We start from the raw sequence: 10,968 nt of genomic DNA on the forward strand, positions 1-10,968 counted from the left end.
AGAAAAAAAAAAAAAAAAAAAAAAAAAAAAAAAATGTAGGTACGAGAGAGAAAAAAAAGAATAAGTAGAGTATTAGAGAAGAGGAGGAGAAGGAGAAGGTGGAGAAGAGTAGAAGGAAAAGGAAGAAGGAAAGGAAGCGGATGAGAAGGGAAAGAAAGGAACAACGAATTAGGATTAGGCGAAGAAGGAGGAAGGATAAAAAAAGGAAGGAGGAGGAAGTTAAAGAAAGGAGAGAAAAAAAGAAAGAAATATAGGAAGGAAAAGAAAGAGCAGAATTAAACCAGCCTTTGTATACTGTTCCCCCAAACACTAAAAGTAATAATGATAAGAAAGGAAGAAGGAAGAAGGATAAAAAGGAAGAAGGAAGGAGGAGAAAAAGGAAGAAGGAAGGAGGATAAAAAGGAAGAAGGAAGGAGGAGAAAAAGGAAGAAGGAAGGAGGAGAAAACGGAAGAAATATAGGAAGGAATAGAAAGAGCAGAATTAAACCACCCTTTGTATACTGTCCTCTCTCTTTCTGTCTTTATCTCATTTTTTTCTCTTTCCCCCTCTCTCTAGCAGTCTCTTTCTTTCATTCCCTCTCTCTCTCTCTTGATTTCCCTTTCTCTTTCCATCCTTCTCTCTCCCTGTTTCTCGTGCTCGTTTTCTTTAATTTCTTCTCCTTCTCCTACATTTCTTTGTCTCTTTATGTCCCTTCTTCTCTTCCTCTCGTCCTTCTCTTCCCCTTATTTCACCTCTTTCTCCTTCTTTTACTTCTCCTCACTTTCCTCCCTCTTACCTGTTCCCCCAAACACTAAAAGTAATAATGATAAGAAAGGAAGAAGGATAAAAAGGAAGAAGGAAGGAGGAGAAAAAGGAAGAAGGAAGGAGGAGAAAAAGAGAAAAAGGAAGAAGGAAGGAGGAGAAAACGGAAGAAATATAGGAAGGAATAGAAAGAGCAGAATTAAACCACCCTTTGTATACTGTGCTCTTACCTCATGTTTCATCCTCTTCCTCTTTTTCATAATCTCATTTTTTTCGCATCTTCTTCTTCTTCTGCTTCTGCTTCTTCTTCTTCTTCTTCTTCTTCTTCTTCTGCTTTTTCTTCTGCTTCTTCTGCTTCTGCTTCTTCTCCTTCTGCTTCTTCTTCTTCTGCTTCTTCTTCTGCTTCTTCTTCAGCTTGTGCAATGGATGATAAATTGGTGGAGATGCCCGGACTCCCATTCAGAATTCATAGACCAAAACAACTTAGCTATCAAAAATACATTTCAGTACGAGTATTTTGTATTTTACATTTTCTTCTTCTTCCTTCCCTCCCTCTCTCTTCAACCCTCTCTCTCCCTCCCCTCCCTCCTCTATCTCTCTCCCTCTCTCATTTGGACACATTTGACCTCATAAATTTAACGTTTAAGTCGGATAAAAGTCTTCACAAAAGAATTAGTAGGAGAAAATTAGAGAAAGGAAGGAGATAAAAAATAAGAAAAAATATAGGAAGAAAAGAAAAAGCAGAAAATTAAACCACCCTTTGTATTTTGTTAACTACAACCTCTAAAAGGAAGGAATAAGAAGAAGGAAAATAGAGGAAAAACGAATTAGGAGGAGAAAAGAAAAGGAAGGAAGAAGGAGGAGAAGAAAGAAAGAAATATAGGAAGAAAAGAAGGAGCAGAACTGAACCACCCTTTGTATTTTACTCCCTTCAACCACTAAAAGGAATGAAGAAGAAGAAGGATAAGGGGAAAAAGAATAGCGAATTAAGAGTAGGCCAAGAAGGGAGAAGGAGAGGAAAAAGGAATGAAAGAAAGGAGCAAGCTTTTGCTGCTAATACTACCATTGGAAGAATTTAAGAAAGGGAAAGAAAGGACGAAAAATAAGAAGAAAAGGAAGAAGGAGGAGAAGAAAAAAAGGAAGGCGAAAAAGAAAGTAAATAAAGGAAAAAGGAGTGAGAACGAACTGAGAATGGAGTATGAAGGTTTAGGTGAAAATTACCTATTCTCACTCTCTTTCGCTAAACAAAATTACCTTTGAGAGAGAGAGAGAGAGAGAGAGAGAGAGAGCGTTACTAATATTTTTTCGACTTTGAAAAAATAAGAAAAATATACGTAGGTAAGTACCTACATAGGTGTGTGTAAGTACCTACATGAAAGACTATATTATGTGAATTTTTCCTCAGTGTTTTGTTGTAAGCTAGCTATAAAATTGGTGGCCGGGACCACAAAGCAAGTTTAAACTCCGTTTAACTTTTGGGGGAAGCATCTGATTGGTTGAATAAAAAAAGAAAAGATCAAAAAATTCAGCCTATCAAATTGCTTAATCTAAGAGTTTCACTCAAAGAGCGTTTAAACTCTTTGGGTGCCATCAATCTATTAAAACTTTGAAAATTGAAAGTTAAAATCAAACTGAAATTTTTATAAACAGTGGAAAAGAAATTGTATGAACCCCTGGTATCTGAACGATTATGCAACTGGATGCACTGGATGGTGCACGGCCGTGCCAAATTATTTGAATTTTCTTTTCTTTTAGTTAAATCGTTTTATCCTTCAATTTTAAAGTCAATTTTCTTGAGCTACTCTCTCTTTCTTTCTTTCCATTTTCTCTCTCTCTCTATCCAATGTTTCATTCTGTCTGTTCTGTTCTCAACTACTCCATCATGTTTCATGAGTTCACCACTGAGGAGTTGTATGAAAGAAGGAACGTTTTCTGTTTCACTGAGCTTCTCAAAGGGTATTTCTTTTTTTTTTTTTAAAAAAAAAAGAAAGAGTGTATCGAAGAAGGATCATTCTTTCAGTGGAAAATAGAAAAGAACGAGGTCATTCTTTCACTGACCTTCCCAAATTCTAGTAGGTAGGTACTTCTAGTCTTCTACTTTATTGGACACTCAGAAAACTTACTTCCGGAGACATCGATGTTATTACTCGTATTACTTGTTCTTCCTCTTCTTCTTCTTCTTCTTCTTCCTCCTCCTCTTCTTCTTCTTCATCATCTCCTTCTTCTGCTTCTTCTTCTTCTTCTTCTTCTTCTTCTTCCTCTTTTCCTTCTTCTTCTTCCTCCTCCTCTTCTTCATCATCATCTCCTTCTTCTGCTTCTTCTTCTTCTCTTCTTCTTCCTCTTTTCCTTCTTCTTCTTCTTCCTCCTCCTCTTCTTCTTCTTCACTAGTGACTATTATTTTCTCCCTTTATGTTTCTCTTTCTTCCTCCCTGACTCCCTTTGTTTATCTCTCTCTTTCTTTTCAAGTGAGCAAAAAACTAGATCATTCTCTTCTCCTTTTTCTTCTCCCTATTCTTAGCATTCTCCTTGATGATTCTCTTGTCTCCTCCTCTTCTTTCTTCTCCTCGATGTGGTTCTTCGCATCCTTCATCCTTCTTCTCATCCTCCTCTTTATTCTCCTCCTTATTGTTGTTGTTCTTCTTGTTCTTCTCCTTCTCTTCTTTCTTCTCCTCCTCTTTCTTCTTTATCTTCTTCTTTTCCCCCTTGCTCATTTTATTTATCTTTTCTTTTTGCATTTTCCTTAATCCCTATTCTTTTGTTTTCTCCACCTCTCTCGATCTTTCCTTCTTCCTTTTCTTTTTCTTCACATTTTCTTTTCCGTTTTTTAAACTCCTCTCTGTGTCTTAGACGCAACAGTTGTACATTATGGCGTTCCTGAACCCCTTTTATATCCACCAGTGTGTTCTTTATTATACCCTACTCCAGCTTTACACTGGAAATTATAAGCCGGAGGGTTTTTTACAAGAAGTATGTACCTCCTTAATCCTACTGAAAAAAAAGGCGGAGAAAGAGTGTGAAAGGGAGAAAGGAGGAGAGAGAGAGAAAAATCTAGTGTGAACATCACACGACTTTCCTTATCCTATTGAATGATGCTTATTTTTATGTTCTATAGTAACTTTTACAATATCTCTAACCGTTTTTTGTCAGTATAGCTGAAAGTCGCCAAAAAAACGGTCGAAAACCGCCAAAAAGCGGTCAAAATACCGCCAACCGTAGCACCTATCTTAACCAAAAGTTTCTTGTCGCATCCTTGTCATATTTAACAGCTGCATGCCAAATTTCAAGTCTCTAGCTCTTACCGTTCTCGAGATATTTTGTTTACAGACAGACACACACACGGACCAATGGCTCCCCTGCCTTTACCTTTATCAATGTTTAATAATGTTCATCAACATAATACAAGAGCCAATTTTACACGGTTGACAAAAAACCAAAATGGCCCCAGATTTCTATGCTTTAAGTTCTATAATAAACTGCCCAGAGATTTCCAAACCCAAAACCTTAAGCATTTACACGCTATAAAAATGTAGGTAATTAAAGGTTTTTTAATAAGACAGGCCTTTTTTCGTTACAATGTGAATTTCTAAATGACGAAGATTTAGATAGTAAATTTCTTTAATTTTTAGTTTTAAGTGACTTTTGTATGAAGCCCTTGGGCATTATATACAATAAATAATTCTATTCTATTCTTTCGGGACGATAATACCTTAGCAATTACAGTCGAACAGTTTCCCCTTTAAAATTAAACCAATGAAAAAATCAATTCTCTTCTTCTCCTAGCTCTCTCTTTCTTGATGCTTTCATACAATTATGAATCTGATATCTGAACAAAAAACCGGCTAATAGTGTGTTAGAAAGAGAAAATGTAGGATGATAATGAAATAGAGTAAAGAATTAAGAAAGAGAGAGAAGGATAGAGGGAGGAGAGAGAAAGGGATAGAAGGAGAGAGAGAGAGAGAGAGCGAGATAGAGGGAAAGAGGGAGAGGGAGTTAGAGAGAAAGAGAGAGGGGAGCTCTCAAGAAACGTAAAGTGAAAAATAACTTTAAAATTCAATTATAAAAATAATAAAGTTTGAAGAGAAAAGAGAAAGAGCGAGTCTTGGAGAAGTGAGAGGGAGAGAGATGAAGCGATAAGAAAGAGAGAGAGAAAATGGAAACCAGAGTAAGCGAGATAAAGAGAGAGAGAATAGGAAGAAATGGAAAGAGAGGGAGAGTGATGGGAAGAAAGGGTGACGGAGAGAGAAGGAAAGTGAAATTCCATGAACAGGAAAAAAAAAGTTAAATTTGATTTTTTTCTCTCTTTTTGTTTGAAACAAAAAGCTTGCTTACTCCCGTTGTAATGTGCTTTCTGGAAAATGAGAGAGAGATGAAGCGATAAGAAAGAGAGAGAGAAAATGGAAACGAGAGTGAGCGAGATAAAGAGAGAGCGAATAGGAAGAAATGGAGAGAGAGGGAGAGAGATGGGAAGAAAGGGTGACGGAGAGAGAAGGAAAGTGAAATTCCATGAACAGGAAAAAAAAGTTAAATTTGATTTTTTTCTCTCTTTTTGTTTGAAACAAAAAGCTTGCTTACTCCCGTTGTAATGTGCTTTCTGGAAAATTGAAAGTTGTGTGAGTGAAAAAAAAAAAATGTAGGTACGAGAGAGAAAAAAAAAGGAATAAGTAGAGTATTAGAGGAGGAGGAGAAGGTGGAGAAGAGGAGAAGGAGGTGAAGAGTAGAAGGAGGAGGAAGAAGGAAAGGAAGCGGATGAGAAGGGAAAGAAAGGAACAACGAATTATTAGGATTAGGCGAAGAAGGAGGAAGGATAAAAAAGGAAGGAGGAGGACGTTAAAGAAAGGAGAGAAAAAAGAAAGAAATATAGGAAGGAAAAGAAAGAGCAGAATTAAACCACCCTTTGTATACTGTTCAACAAACCACTAAAAGGAATAAGGAAAAGAGATTAACAACGAATTAGTAGGAGAAAATTAGAGAAAGGAAGGAGATAAAAAATAAGAAAAAATATAGGAAGAAAAGAAAAAGCAGAAAATTAAACCACCCTGCTAATTCTACCATTGGAAGAATTTAAGAAAGAGAAAGAAAGGACGAAAAATAAGAAGAAAAGGAAGAAGGAGGAGAAGAAAAAAAGGGAGGCGAAAAAAGGAAAAAGGAATGAGAACGAACTGAGAATGGAGTATGAAGGTTTAGCCGAAAATTACCTACTCTCACTCTCTTTCGCTAAACAAAATTACCTTTGAGAGAGAGAGAGAGAGAGAGAGAGAGAGAGAGAGAGAGAGAGAGAGAGAGCGATATTCAGAATCTTTCGACTTTCTCATGTTTCATCCTCTTCCTCTTTTTCATAATCTCATTTTTTTCGCATCTTCTTCTTCTGCTTCTTCTTTTTTTTTTGCTTCTTTTGCTTCTTCTTCTTCTGCTTCTTCTTCTTCTGCTGCTTCTTCTGCTTCTTCTTCTGCTTCTTCTGCTGCTTCTTCTGCTGCTTCTTCTTCTTCTGCTTTTTCTTCTTCAGCTTTTCTCTCTATGCACCTCTCTCTCTCTCTCTCTCTCTCTCTCTCTCTCGGGTCGGGTCGGGTTCAAAGGCCTAAAGGACTACACTACCTCGTGTTTCATCCTCTTCCTCTTTTTCAGAATCTCATTTTTTTTCGCTTCTTCTTCTTCTTCTTCTGCTTCTTCTTCTGCTTTTTCTTCTGCTTCTTCTTCTGCTTTTTTTCTGCTTCTTCTTCTGCTTCTTCTTCTGCTTTTTCTTCTTCTTCTTCTGCTTCTTCTTCTGCTGCTTCTTCTTCTTCTTTTGCTTCTTCTGCTTCTTCTTCTTCAGCTTTTCTCTCTATGCACCTCTCTCTCTCTCTCTCGTATGTTTTATTTTCCTCAACACATAATCACATTAAGCTCTGACCCTTTTTGACCTTTTTTTTTGTCCGGTTCTTAAAACACAAAATCCTGTTGCCCTTCCAAAGAAAATACACAAAAACCGGGTCAAAGGGAACGGTCAAAGGGGTCGCGAAAAGAAGAAGAAGAAGGAGGAGAAGAAGAGGAAGAAGAAGGAGGAGGAGAAGAAGAAGAAGAGGAAGAAGAAGAAAAATGAGGAAGAGGAGAATCAGGAGGGGATTTAATTCAATAATTTCTGCTTTATTTTAGGAAATATCATAAGTACGAGTACAAATCATACATCTCCTATGCTAATCCTAACTTCTATGGTGGAGGAGAAGAAGAAGAAGAAGAAGAAGAAGAAGAAGTAGTAGTAGTAAAAGAAGCAGATAAAAGGAGAAAAAGATTGAGGTATTGATAGATAGATAGAGAAAGAAAATTAGAGATAGAGAGAGAGAGAGAGAGAGAGAGAGAGAGAGAGAGGGCGATAGTATTTTATGTTTGTCAGCATGAAAGAAAACCAATGAAGTTTGCTTCCGCCATTTTCTATTTGGTTCAAAAACTTCGACTTTTGTTTCGTTTGATTATTTATTTCTTTCTCTCTCTCTCTCTCTCTCTCTTTTCATCCCTCTCAATTTCTGTCCTACTTTAATTTTTTTCACTTTCTACACCTTCGCTTTCTTTTTATATCTTTCTTCTTCTTCTTCTCTCTCTCTCTCTCTCTCTCTAGCTTCTTTCTCAATTGATATTTTGCTTCCTTTTCTTCTTCCTCTCTCTCTCTCTCCTTTATTTTCTCTTTTTCCCTCTCTCTCTCTTCTATTTCATTTATGTGGGCTCACTTAGGCTTAGTATAGGTAGTCTTTTGATGCAAACTTTTTTCCTGTATTACAAAAAAAAAAGAAAAAAATCTTTTTCTTCTCTTCTCTCCTTCTCTAACTATTGCTTTCTAGCTCTCTTTAGGCCTTTGATGCAGAAATCTCTCTCTCTCTCTCTCTCTCTCTCTCTCTCTCTCTCTCTCTCCTTCCCTTCTTCCTATCTCTCTCTCTCTTTCTTTCCCTTCAACCTTCTCTTTATCTATCCCCTTCTTTATCTCTTCCCATCTCTCTTCCTTTTATCTTTTGCTTCCTCTCTCTCTCTCTCTCTCTCTCTCTGTCTCTGTCTCTTCTTTGTTATCTTTCGCTTTCTCTCTCACTCTGGTAATTGAATTTCACAGGGTTGGACTCAAAAGTCAAGAGGCAAATTTGTTGCTAGTTGATGTGCACCAGAGTGAGTGAGTTATGAAAAAGAACTACTCTTTTCAGTGAACTACTCCTCAGACAATGAGTCAGATCCCAAGTTATACAGCCCATTTAATATATGGAGTTAAAGAAAGTAGCTTTATATGATCTTCGTATTCTCAAAAAAAAAAAGAAGAAAAAAACTTCCCCTGTACCTATTTATGTTTCTTCTTCTTCTTCTTCTTTCTTTTTCTTCTTCTTTTTTTCTTCCTTCTTCTTCTAATCCTCCTCCTTTCTTATGTTTCTTCATCTACTTCTTCTCATTCTCCTTTTTTGCATTTTCGTTTTATCCTTTTTTTCTTCTTCTTTTTCTTCTTCTTCTTCTTCTTCTTTCAAATGCTAGGTAGGTAAAAATAAAAAGGTGGGTACTAAATTTTATTTCAAAATAGGGCACGTAATTCCTAAGCAAAAATTTGTTTTTACCTACCTACATTTTTTTACGATTTTACAGGATAGGGTGAAAGGACTTCTTTTAGAAGTTTGATAGAGGGAACTATAATTGCTAAGGTATTTTCGTCCTTAAAGCTTAGAGAGAAGGAAGACAAGATAGGAGAAAGCCAGCCGTTCCGAGAACGAACCTTATCTGTTTGGGATAAAATCCGCCCAGGACGGTTTTAATAGGAAAAATTGGACCGATTGCAACACTTTTTCATTAATTTGTATAGTACGTAAGGGTACGTATTAATCCCTATACGTAAGGGTAATAGAAAGTAAAACCCATACCTACAGAAACATCAGGGAAGCTAACCTACCTAGTAACCCAGTTATCTAAAGTAATTTATATTTACGCAAGTAATTTATATTGAAGTGTCGAGTTTTCCAGATTACCATCTTTTCCCATTACTTTTGCAGAAGAAAAATGTTAAGATAACGAAAAGTATGGAATTTCGCTCCCGCCTTCTTTCTCCCTTTGAAATAAGAGAAGCTAATATTCCCATTTTCTTTTCGTTTTCTCCCTCAGTCTTTTCTCCCTCGCTGTTAGAGGCTGTCTTCCTCTCTTTCTCTTTCCTTCACTCACTGCCTCTTTCTCTCTTTTTTATCTTCCCTGAATCTTATCTCTTCGAGAATTTATTTTCTTCTCGTTCTCTCTTTCTCCTGTTTCTTTCTTGTCTAAGTATTTCCTCTCGCTCTCTCCTTCTTTCACTCTCTCTCTCTTTCTCTCTCTTTCTTTCTCTTTCTCTCTCTCTCTTCCTCTCTCTCTCTCTTTCTTTCTCTCTCTCTTTCTCTTTCTCTTTCTCTCTCTCTCTCGTTACCCTTTCTCTCTTCTATTATTCCCATTTATTCCTTTCTCTCCTCATCCTTCCTAACTCCCCTTATCCTAATTCTTCTCCTCTCTCTCTCTCCCTCCCACTCCTATTCCTCCCATTCTTCTCTCCTTCTCCTTCCTTTCTTCTATTCTGCCCATTTATTCCTCTCTCCCCCATCCCATTATTCCCATTTATTTCTTCTCTCCCCCCCGTCCCATTATTCCCATTTATTTCGCCCATTTCGTTCACGCCTGAATGAAGTCCAGATTGTATTCAATATCTTGAAGAAGGGAACGTAAAATAAAATGGGTCATTGAGCGAGGGCTATGGGTACGTTTTTATTTTGCTAACCTCTCTTCAATATTTTGTGTGTGTGTGCGTTTGTACCAGGATATTTGTTGGGACCAAACACAAGTTACTTACCTGGGCTCTTAGGACTGACCAATTTGTTAAGAAAGAGAGAGAAAGTAAAGGAAGAAAGAGAGTAAGGAAAGGAGGGGAGAAACATGAAAAGAAAGATGAAGAGAGTCAGAAAGGAAGAAAATAGAAAGAGAGAGAAGTAGATAGAGAAAGAGAGAAACATAAAGAAAGAGAGAGAGAGAAGTAGATAGAGAGAGATAGAGAGAAACATGAAAGAGAGAGAAGGTAAAGGAAGGATCTGAGTTTCCTTTGCACTTGTTACAGACAGAGATGTTTTGCTGTCGACACACATATTTCATATACTGGGTGGTGTCACTAGGCAGTTAATAAATAAATTTTAAAATATAAAAAAATCACTCAAATTTTAGGAAATTCCAAAATGATATATAAGTATAATAATAACAATGTAAACAAAAAATACAAAATCAATGCAAAACTTTGTTTGGTCAATAGGTAAATACTAAATAGTATTAATTATCTGTTTTATTTAATATTTTGAATAAAAGGTTGTTAAATATAGTTATTATAAATAATAAAAACCGCTCTTATTTCCTGATTATTTTTTTTAACCCAAAATGTATCTGCTATACTGAACCACCAAATCAATAGTTATTAGTTAATATTTATACCTATTAGTTATTAGCTTATTAGTTAATATTTATACCTATTTATACTATAGTAGGTGCTTTTTATTTTTGTACATATTTTGATTTTGAACCATCCATGCTACACAAATTCTGAATTTTATAATAAGGGTATCTACAATATCTACATGCATAGCATATACACAACATGTACATGTAGGTACCTTTATTATAAATTTCATGGCTTGATCTACATTCTACATACATGCTACATAGTTTGACAGCCTTTGTGTCTTTGACTAAAACAGGATGTCTCAAGGCAAAAACAAATTGAGGATCAATGTTCCCCTCTCTCTCTCTCACCTCTTTCTCCTTCTTCTTTTCTTTTGCTTCTTCTGCTTCTTCTTTTGCTTCTTCTTCTTCTTCTGCTTCTTCTTTTGCTTCTTCTGCTTTTCTCTCTATGCACCTCTCTCTCTCTCTCTTTCCCCCTCTCTCTTTCTGTCTTTATCTCATTTTCTCTCTTCCCCCTCTCTCTAGCAGTCTCTTTCTTTCATTCCCTCTCTCTCTCTCTCTCTCTTTCTGTCTTTATCTCATTTTCTCTCTTTCCCCCTCTCTCTAGCAGTCTCTTTCTTTCATTCCCTCTCTCTCTCTCTTGATTTCCCTTTCTCTTTCCATCCTTCTCTCTCCCTGTTTCTCGTGCTCGTTTTCTTTAATTTCTTCTCCTTCTCCTACATTTCTTTGTCTCTTTATGTCCCTTCTTCTCTTCCTCTCGTCCTTCTCTTCCCCTTATTTCACCTCTTTCTCCTTCTTTTACTTCTCCTCACTTTCCTCCCTCTTAC

General features: G+C 36.6%; 1 protein-coding gene across 1 annotated transcript in view; it reads right to left on the reverse strand.

Moving 5' to 3' along the window:
• LOC103505354 overlaps positions 1 to 10,968 on the reverse strand; it is a 31,711-nt gene that overhangs the window by 15,310 nt on the left and 5,433 nt on the right. The gene's annotated exons all lie outside the window — the stretch shown is intronic.

The sequence above is a fragment of the Diaphorina citri genome, unplaced genomic scaffold (genome assembly GCF_000475195.1).
Source record: "Diaphorina citri unplaced genomic scaffold, Diaci psyllid genome assembly version 1.1 scaffold167, whole genome shotgun sequence".
Lineage (NCBI taxonomy): Eukaryota > Metazoa > Arthropoda > Insecta > Hemiptera > Psyllidae > Diaphorina > Diaphorina citri.